The sequence below is a fragment of the Rutidosis leptorrhynchoides genome, chromosome 1 (assembly GCF_046630445.1).
Source record: "Rutidosis leptorrhynchoides isolate AG116_Rl617_1_P2 chromosome 1, CSIRO_AGI_Rlap_v1, whole genome shotgun sequence".
In the NCBI taxonomy this organism is placed as follows: domain Eukaryota; kingdom Viridiplantae; phylum Streptophyta; class Magnoliopsida; order Asterales; family Asteraceae; genus Rutidosis; species Rutidosis leptorrhynchoides.
The window spans coordinates 262988841-262999533 of record NC_092333.1 but is presented as its reverse complement, the minus strand read 5'-3'; positions in this window follow the sequence as shown (position 1 = coordinate 262999533).

Sequence of the window (10693 nt, the reverse complement as noted above, 5' to 3'; positions counted from 1 at the left end):
AAAATGTATAATATTCAATATATGATATGTAATTAATAAATACTACATAAATAATAATATATAAGATTTATAAATTTAATTTAATTACAAAGTTAAAATATAGTTGTTATAATAATATTATTATTACTTGCATCAATATTAGTATTATTATTACTGTTATAATTATAATTAATAAAATCCTAATAACTTTAGGGTTACCAAAATAAAGAGTTTTAATTATAAAAATTATTATCAAAATGATTGAAATTATAAATTAGTTATTAGTATTATTATTTTCAAAAATTATCATTTTATTTAAATATCATTAATATTGATATCACTCTTATTATTAGTATTATTTTGATTATTATTATTATTTCTTTTATTATTATTATTACTATATTATTTCTAATATTATTAATTGTATTCTTATTAATATATTTATAGTATATAAAGTATATACAAGAACGTATGATATGTTAAGAATCAACATTCAGATAAGATAATTCAGACAGAAACAAAATTGATAGATACATAAAACAGATAATCGAATTCTGTTTTCAATCACTATACAAAACAACTACAGATACAATTCAGTTAGACATCGTGATTAGCGTTATTCATTTTGATATTTTTCTTTTGATTTCTTCTTCTGCTCGATTCTTCCTGTCGATCCCATATCATCACTACAGACAATCTTGTTACTGCATCCATTCTATACTTACACTCTATAAAATTCCCTTATTGCAATTCGAATGAAGGAGGAGAAAATAAATCAAACGGACAGATACAAAATTTGTTAGTTGTCAATAACAGTTAAAGTGTACGAATCTGTTTCAAGTCCCTATCTATTTCTATTTTCCTTATCTTCTTCTTCCTGCTCGAATATCTTGTTGACCATAGCTGCACTACAAACCAAATCGATCGTACATTGGAGTTCTATCATAATCATTCACTTACAGCTATAAAATCACTACTTCTATTCGAGAGTGAAGAACAGAAATATTAAGATACATATACATACATTACTTACACATATATAAAAACCCACATCGGGTATCATCACACACCACCTATAGCATCCACCACCTTTTGTAGCCACCACCACCAGAATACATTTAACCACTAACACCACAATCACTTCCTATTTTTCTGTTCTGAAATCACCATGAACAACCCAATATCACCACACATCACCCATTTTCTTCTTTCTTGAACCCACTAAACTGCTACCCTTATTCCTCCACCTCTCTCTCATTCTCTCTCTAATATCTTTGATTCAAACGAACCCAGCAATAGCTGCCATCCACTAAACACACACCTTGTTTAACACCCTAAAACCATGCCACTTCGTCAACCAGGAACCACTATCAATCACCTCTTTCTTTATCTTCTCGCGTGTAAAATCCATTCCCGTTCTTATACGATCAACAAACTCGACATCATCCTTGAAAATAATTGCTGCTATGCGGCTTATATTTTTTTTCTTTCTCTGATGTGACCGAAACACTCACACACTCTTTATATTATTGTAGTGTGCATAACAGCTGGCTACATGGACAACCCCACAAAAATAATTTGTGTCAATAATGTGGTTTTACATGGTCAAATTGAGGCTGCTACTTTATATTATGCTTTTGTATATAAACCAAAAACCCTCTTTATATATGTTGATACGTGTTGTTTTGTACCACACGAACCCCACCACCAATTCCTTTATACAAATTATACTCGTTGTCTACTTGCTTTTATGTTAAATAACGATTATGATGATAATGGGAACGTGATAAATGATGATGATTAGGTGACGAGATGATAAAGTCTAATGATGAAGGTGACACGATAATAATAATGATAGTGATGGTAAACAAAAAGATGTTTAGTGCTGGTGGGGATAAATAATAAAGTTTTGATGATGTTTGCACATGTATTTCCTTTTTATACCGTTCGAAATTCCCTGTTATCAAACCAAAGACCATGAAATTCTTGTGGATCGGCTGTCTTGGACTTTTAATACATCGTGGGCCGAAGCCCATTACACACCTAATGTAAAACTTGTTCTAAACGGCTATAACCTTTGTGGTTTGACGACTTCTGCTACAGTCGTGAACTTGTGTTTACACTTCTATTTTACTCCGATTAAAACCCGAAACCCACACGATAATTTTATGTTTCTGTTGCTCTTATCCTGTTTCGATGATAACCTGCAAAACCACCCTTAGCTTGGCCGTCATCACCTTCTACAATAACCACTGAACCCACATCCACGACTGCTGCTACAGCAATCCCACTTATTTCTGCGTAACCAACAGATTTAGATGCAACCATTACCTGCTGTTTTACTGCTCAAAATGCCATCGAAGCTATTGCACATTTGTTTTCCCTTTTTCTCGTGGCAGACAACAAATAACTTTAATAACCCACTTGGAAGTGAATTGCCTTTCTTTGGTTGTTTGTAGGGATGAATTGGTGAGTGTGATTTAATTACATTAGATATTAGGATTAAGTTGATTATTTTGGTGGTACCCTCCTGGAGACAAAAGAAGAGCGACGAACCCTTTTGGGTTTTTGATTTCATGACTAACTCACAAAAGAAAGGTATTCATTTAATTAATTGTGAGATTAAAAGGTGAAGACGTGATGATATGGAATAATTATAATGAAACGATGATGATGATGTTATGAACGAAAGTATTGATGATCATTGATATCAAGTGGTAGGGTTACATGCCAAATTATTATTATTATTATTATTTTGCGAACTATGCAGATGAGAATTAGTGTGACGAGCTATAAATGGATAATCGGTTAAACAGAAAACTGAACAAACTCAAATATAATCTTAGGCCGATTAAATTGGGCTCCTTTTTAAATTAATGAACTAATTCTCTTGCTTGGGTTGAGATCCAAGTGTCTGTTGGGCCGAATTAAGCATGCGCTCGTTTTGTTAAGTGGGTTTTAAAGAAGCAGTAAAACATGGGTTAAATAAATTAAGCTGCGAATAAAATCAGAAAAACGAAAACAGAGGGGCGGTTAGGGTGTTTGCGTGGAATGAGAGGTTGAGGGTTTGAGCCCTGTTTGAGGCATTTTTTTGGGAAAACTTTTAAAGGTTCATGAATCCGAGGCCAACCCTGCATTGTTCAGTTCAGTCGTATGCATATTTTTACTACAAAATATCATATCGTGAGTTTCATTTGATCCCTTTTTACTTACTTTTGAAATATATATTTTTGGGACTGAGAATACATGAAATGCTTTATAAGTGTTTGACCCGATAGACACAAGCAAAACATTCCTCTAATGAATTATTATACAGACATAAGTTCTGTAGGTTATTATATAGAATATTCCCCCTGATTATTATAGCTTGGTACCCTAAGAATTAGTTGGACGTTATAATTGCCACTAATTTACGCGAATCCTAAAGGTAGCTACCGGGTTTAACACCCCCACCTAGAATGTTCACTAGAAAGTAGAGCTAGTGGGCATGGTGTTTAGTACTTCGAGGTTCTGTATTTATCATACTGATTGCTTTATGCCTGTATGCTTTGGGGATATTCTTTATGCGCATTATGTTAAGGTCGGTTACCAGGCAAGGTTATATATTGAGAGAATGATTTTATACACATGTTATGTTTATGTTATTATGTACACGAGATATGTGTACGGTTATTAAAAATCGCAAGGCAACCTACGGGGGAGAAAAGGATATGAACCTACTCTGCCAAGCATTTATGAAAAATGATTTCTTACACAAGATAGGTGTACTGCATTTAAACCTTGTGGTCTATCAAAATTACTGAACTTTTATTGTTTATGATAGACCTATGAACTCACCAACCTTTTGGTTGACACTTTTAAAACATGTTTATTCTCAAGTATGAAAGAAATCGTCCGCTGTGCATTTGCTCATTTAAAGATATTACATGGAGTCGTTCATGGCATATAGGGGTCAGTACCTCGCAATGGGATCAGCTGCTGAAGACTTCGTCCGGGTGGATTAGGATGGGTCACTACACTTACCGACTCCGACACGGAAGGAAACCGTGTAAGCGCAAGGAAATACGATACTCGAGTTTGCAGATGATACCAATTTGGAACCCAAGATGGAAACCGAGCATGAGGATGAGCCTAAAGGAAAGGAACCGGAAGAGGATCCCAAGGAAAACTCAGAACCCGAATCCGAATCCGAACTTGACTTACCTGATTCACCCCAGTCACCTTTTGTTAATCCCGACTATGTTAACCACTACAGACCGAGAGGCCACCGTAGGATACCGAAAGGACCTGCTCGAGCTAATAACCCATTTTATAAGAGTTTTTGCTATGATAACCAGCCACTTGAGATGTCCCTATGACGCTTCTACATCTACTTCTATACCTAGTACCTCCACTGCTGCTGCTAATGACAACAACCCTAATGACCTCACGTTACGAGTCGAAAACTTTGAGAAGATGGTCGTGTATTTGTTGAAGGAGCTTCAAAAACGCAAATAGAGATCGCCTGTTTAGACTTGTTCCACGCTATTGATTACTATTTGAATATTATTGTTTATTAGTTGATATTCACACATACATTACTAGATGTGGTTTTACTTATGTGGTTTTACTTATGATATGAGGGATATGTTACTTTCGTTTGTTATGCATGACTTTTGAACAAGATTTTTAATACATTAAGTGTTGGATTTACTAATGATTGATCATGCTTAGTGTTGCTACTACTATTGTTAGTTAGTGATAATGCTACTAGTGTACATTGTCCTTACTACTGCTACTAATAAACACTATGTATCGCTATTACTTATCACTAGTCCTACTAAAATCACTATGATTTAATATTATCTACTATGCATCATTCCCGTTGCTAGTATAATTTTTATATGTCAATTTCATTGACGCTAACCGAATGTGTTATCTTAACCAGAAAGATAAGGCCGCCTAAGCCAGTTTCCCAAGCTGATGTTCGTTGGTGGATTTCCGAAGGATTAACCGAGGCCATGGCAGAACTCTGTAATGGAACCAACAGCAACAATGTGAACGCTACAAATCAGTGAAACCAGGATGCAACTAATACTCAAAACAATGGACAAGCAGGGTGTAGGGAACTCTAAGACTTGAAGCTAGTGGGTACAAATTTATCCCGTTACAACAAGAGATTCTTCGAGCTCGCTCTCATGTGTCCGCATATGGTTACTTCGAAGCCGAGAACTATAAAAGAGGCTGTTGAGATGGCTGGTGAGTTGATGGACCAAGTTGAACAGTGAGGAAAGACTCCTGCCTCAACTGAGACTAAAACTTATGATAACAAGAGGAAATAGAACAATAATAATAACTCGGGAAAGAATTTCAATCAGCAGCCCTTTAAGAAACAAGATACTGGTAAGGGCAATACTGCAACTCCGAATGCTAGTTTTGGGTATAAGAGAAAGTTCCCGTTGTGTGCTAAATGTAATAGGCATCACCCGGGAGATTTTTTGAAGAGGTTTGATAAGTGCAAGAAGAGTAGGCATGTGGCTGCCGAGTGTAGAGCTGGTATGAATATGTGTTACGGGTGCGGAAAAGAAGGTCACTTCCGGAAGGATTGCCCAACTGCTAGTAAGACTGTTGAACCTGCAATAGGAAGGGCTTTCAACATTAACTCTAATGAAGCTCGTGATGATCCCAAGCTAGTCACGGGTACGTTTCTTCTCGATAATCAACATGTTTATGTACTTTTCGATTCTGGAGCTGATAGAAGCTGTGTCTAGAGATTTTTGCCATAATCTTAAGAATCATGTATCGTCATTAGAAAACTTATACTCTATAGAGCTAGGAAATGGTAATCTAATGATTGCTGATAAGGTTTACCGTGATTGTACTTTGACTTTGGCTGGAATGTCGTTTAAGATAGATGTGATACTGATTAAGCTAGAAAGTTTCGACCTTGTGGTTGGAATGGATTGGTTAGCCGAGAATAGAGCCGACATTATTTGTCATCAGAAAGCAATTCGCATTCCTGTTATTGAAGGTGAACCTCTAATGGTGTATGTGTGACGCCCCGTACAAAACCATCATGTACGAATCGTCAACAACAGGTCCATTAAACGGTATAATACTACATGCTGTTTTAAAACAAGTTTTGCATTAAAAAAAAGGTAACGTTTTACAAAAGATAACGTGACACAAAGGTCGTTACAAGACATTATTCAAATAACATAAGTTGTGAATGCAAGATAAAAGTTCCATGATTGAGACATCTCTAAGTAATGCAGCGGAAGTCTAACACAGCGAGTCTGTAACGGCTAGTCTATAACACCAAGACAGCAAGTCTAACAGCGGAAGCAACAACATCTAAGCACCTGAGAAATACACGCTTAAAAGGTCAACACAAATTTTGGTGAGCTATAGTTTGTATTCAGTAATGTAATGTAGACCACGAGATTTCGTATTCAAAACAGTATGAAAAGTATATGCTTATCTGTGGGCACCCAGTAACTAACTGAACGTAATAATAATACCCTCTAACAGTACACTTGGTGAGTGTGTATGTCCCCGAAGTATCAAATACCCGTAAAATGCTAGCGCGACTAGCCCGAGTGGGGATGCCAAACCCTATGGATCCATATCTAATATTCGCATTCACCAGATCAATAACCAAATGATTAAATGTTACCGTGCTAAGGGGAATCTTTGTGTCGTTATATCACCCACACATATGTAAAGTTTAAGTACTCATGTCTAGTATGTAAAACATAAAAAGTGCATGTATTCTCAGTCCCAAAAATAGTTAAAGTAAAAGGGGAAGCTATAACTCACAGTGGATAAGCAGTAAAAGTCGATAGGAAAAGTATGCAGGTAGTAAGTCGGTCCGAAAGGTCGTCAACCTAAGTTAAAGGTCACTAAATCAGTATATTGTCCCGAAAAGTTTAAAAGTGAATAAATTAAGTCTTAAGTATCATCATCATCATCATCATTCATCATTCATAAAAGATAAAGTAAGTTTTCAAAAAGAATAGAGATCGAAATAAAAGGCTAATTTCGGACAGCTGCTACTACCTCTATACAAAACGAAAAGATGCGTGGTCAGTGGCCAAGTCTCCGTATGTGAGTCCTCTTACCGTTGTCCAATTAGCACGTCCTTACAAAGGCGTAGTGACTTTCGAAAGGCTATAAATCCTAAACCGTATATCGGATTTAGGCGAGGCCTAAATGAAAAGTCATCTACTCGAAATGAGCTATCTGAAAATCAATTTTCCAGAAGTCCAGGAGTCTGATCAGACCCCGAAAAATAGCAAACAAGTGCTCCGGTGGGTTTCTTGGTGCTTGATGCTCATCACGGTTCTCATCCTTGATGCGTATAAGCTTCAAGTGTACAACTCTTTGATGTTTTAGCATCGCTTTGACCAAGTTTCAACCATCAACACACAACTAAGAGTAAAAGCTATCATTCTACAAGTTTTTAACATCAAGGTTGCCTCTTTATTGCATAAACCCAATAAAGCTTTAACCTTTGTCCTTTTTACACAATTTTATGCATATTCATCATATGAGATGATGAAGACTTGATCTTTATCATCAAAACAATCACAAAAAGGTTCCAAGTAAGTGAGATCTACAATAATAACTTAGATCTCAAGTATTAAGAAAACGCTAATCTAGAAAGCTTGGATCTTTACAAGATTAATGAGACCATAAGCTAGAAAGCTAAGATCCAGTAAAAGTAATGAGACCATTAGCTAAAAAGCTAAGATCTTTAACAAAATAATGAAACCCTAAGCTAGAAAGCTTGGATCTTTAATGTTCTTGAAGATCCTTAAAGCAAAAGGCTAGATCTTCAAGCTACATGAAGATCATAATCACAAGTTTTGATCTTTTTAACAAAAATAAAAGAATCATAAGCTAGAAAACCTAGATCCAACAAAGTAATGAAGATTCAAAGTTAGAAAGCTTGAATCTTTCATGTTCTTGAAGGATTCAAACCCAAGTTTGAATCTACAAGATATAACAAGATCAAAAAGCTAAAAAGCTTGATCCTTTAATGATGATGATGATGTCGAAAATGAGAAGAGAAGAAGAAGAAGAAAAATTTAAAACTTACACTTTTTAGAGTGAGAAAGACTAGAGAGAGAATTAGAGAGTGAGTGTGTGTAAAATGTAAATGAGATTAAGTGTGAAATGGGTGAGATTTGCTTGAAATATGTCATGAATGACTCCAAGTAATATCTCTAAAATGAGCGAATGCACAGCGGAAGATTTCTTTCAAACCTGAGAATAAACATTCTTTAAAGTGTCAACCAAAAGGTTGGTGAGTTCATAGGTTTATCATAAGCAATAAAATTCATCATTTTGATAGACCACAAGATTTAAATACAGTACACGTATCTCATGTACAAAACCATTTTTCATAATGCTTAGCAGAGTAGGTTCGTATCCTTTTCTCCCCCGTAGGTTGCCTCGCGATTTTTAAATAACCGTACACATATCTCGTGCATAAAAATAATATACATAACCTGTGTATGAAAATCATTCTCTCGATACATAACATTCAATTTGATTTCATTGCTCAACATGGTAACCGACCTTAACATATAATGCGCATCAATATATCCCCAAAACAGAACATCTCGCCTGTATAATATATAAACTTCGAAGTACTAAACACCATGCCCACTAGCCCTTCCTTCTAGTGAACATTCTGGGTAGGGGTGTTAAACCCGGTAGCTACCATTAGGATTCGCGTGAATTAGGGCCATACCTGTTTCTAATTCTTATGTTACCAAGCAATAATAATCAGGGGAAAATATTCACAACAATTAGTGGCAATTATAACGTCCAAGTAATTCAATATTAATCCACAGAACTTCTGTCTGTATAATAATTAATTCGAGGAATGTTTTGCTTGTGTCTATCTTGTCAAACATTTATAAAAGCATTTCATGTATTCTCAGTTCAAAATATATTTCAAAAGCATTTAATAAAGCAGTTGTAAAAACAGCGCATGTATTCCCAGTCCCCAAAATATAAAGAGTAAAAGAGAGAAAATGAACTCACTATATTGTATTTTGTAGTAAAAATACATATGCTGACTTAGAACTAGTGTTGGGTTGGCCTCGGATTCACGAACCTATATCATTCGTATATATATTAAAACATATACTTGTAATCGAACCAATATATATATTATTATTAGTGATATAATTTTTATATTATTAATTTATATATTTCATTAGTACTATATAAAAATATAACTTTTGTTATGTTATATGTATCAAAAATTTTATATGTATATATTTTATTTGTTTGTTAAAATCGTAATTATATTAATACTAAAATAATATTAGTAGTGAGTAAAATAATGATAATGATAATACTAGTGTTAATATTAAAGATAATAATATAAATGATAATATTAATGATAGTTTTAATGATAAATCTTATAATAATGATAATGAAAAGTTTAATAATAATGATAATGAAAATAATAATTTTGATAATAATACATAATACTTAATAATGATAGTTATTAAAATAATCTTATTACTAATGATGATCTTAATAATAATACTTTTGTTAATAATAAAAATAATTATAAGTCTACAATGATACTAATACTAATATTAATCATAGTAATAATAGTTTGTATTATTTTCATAATAACAATAATAATAATAAAAATAATAATAATAATAATAATAATAAAAATAATAATAAAAATAATAATAATAAAAATAATAATAATAATCCTAATCATAATAATACTTATATTGATATTAATAATACAAATAATAACATTAATAATCCTTAATGATGTTACATAATAGCATAATGATAATAATAATAATCATAATATTACTAATACCTAATAATAATAATAATTGATAATTACTACGCATATTAGTAATATTAATAACAATAATAATTATAATACTAATATTAATAACAATAATCATAATCATAACAATAATAAGTATATTAATAATAATAATAATAATAATAATAATAATAATAATTAATATTAATAAGTAATAATAATAATAAATAAATAAATACATAAAGACTACCTCAAAGGATTGATTTTCCAAAATAAATTAGCCCATGCCCGGTGTGATAACCCGGGAATTTCCGACCAAATTTAAACTTAATCTGAGTCTCATAATGTTTGAACTATTTCCATGAATGTATTTGCCCTTTTGACTACTCCCGACGATTCACGAACTAATACTAATAAATAAGATATGTATATATATAGATATATAATGATTTAAAAATATAAATTGAAATATTATATAATTTAATTTTAAATACTAAATTGTAAAATAATATACAAGGTAATAAAGTTGATATTAAATGTATATATGATATATGATGTCTATACATAATTATTATTATTATATATTGTAATAAATATATATAAAAATATATATATATTCAAATATTCAAATATGTTATTTTATAGGATAAGAATTACATAAGAAATAAAATGTAAAGTTAATAGATTATCTAAAAATTATAAGTTAGAATATAAATAATATATCAACATTATTATTATTACTTTCATTATTATTACGAAGATTAATATTGATATTAATATTTGTATCATTAATATTATTAATAGTATTAATATTATATAATTCATTTGTATAAGTTCCTATATTATTATTAATCTCATTATTATCATTAATAATATTAATGGTATTATAACTAATTTTATTAATATCATTAATTCTATTAT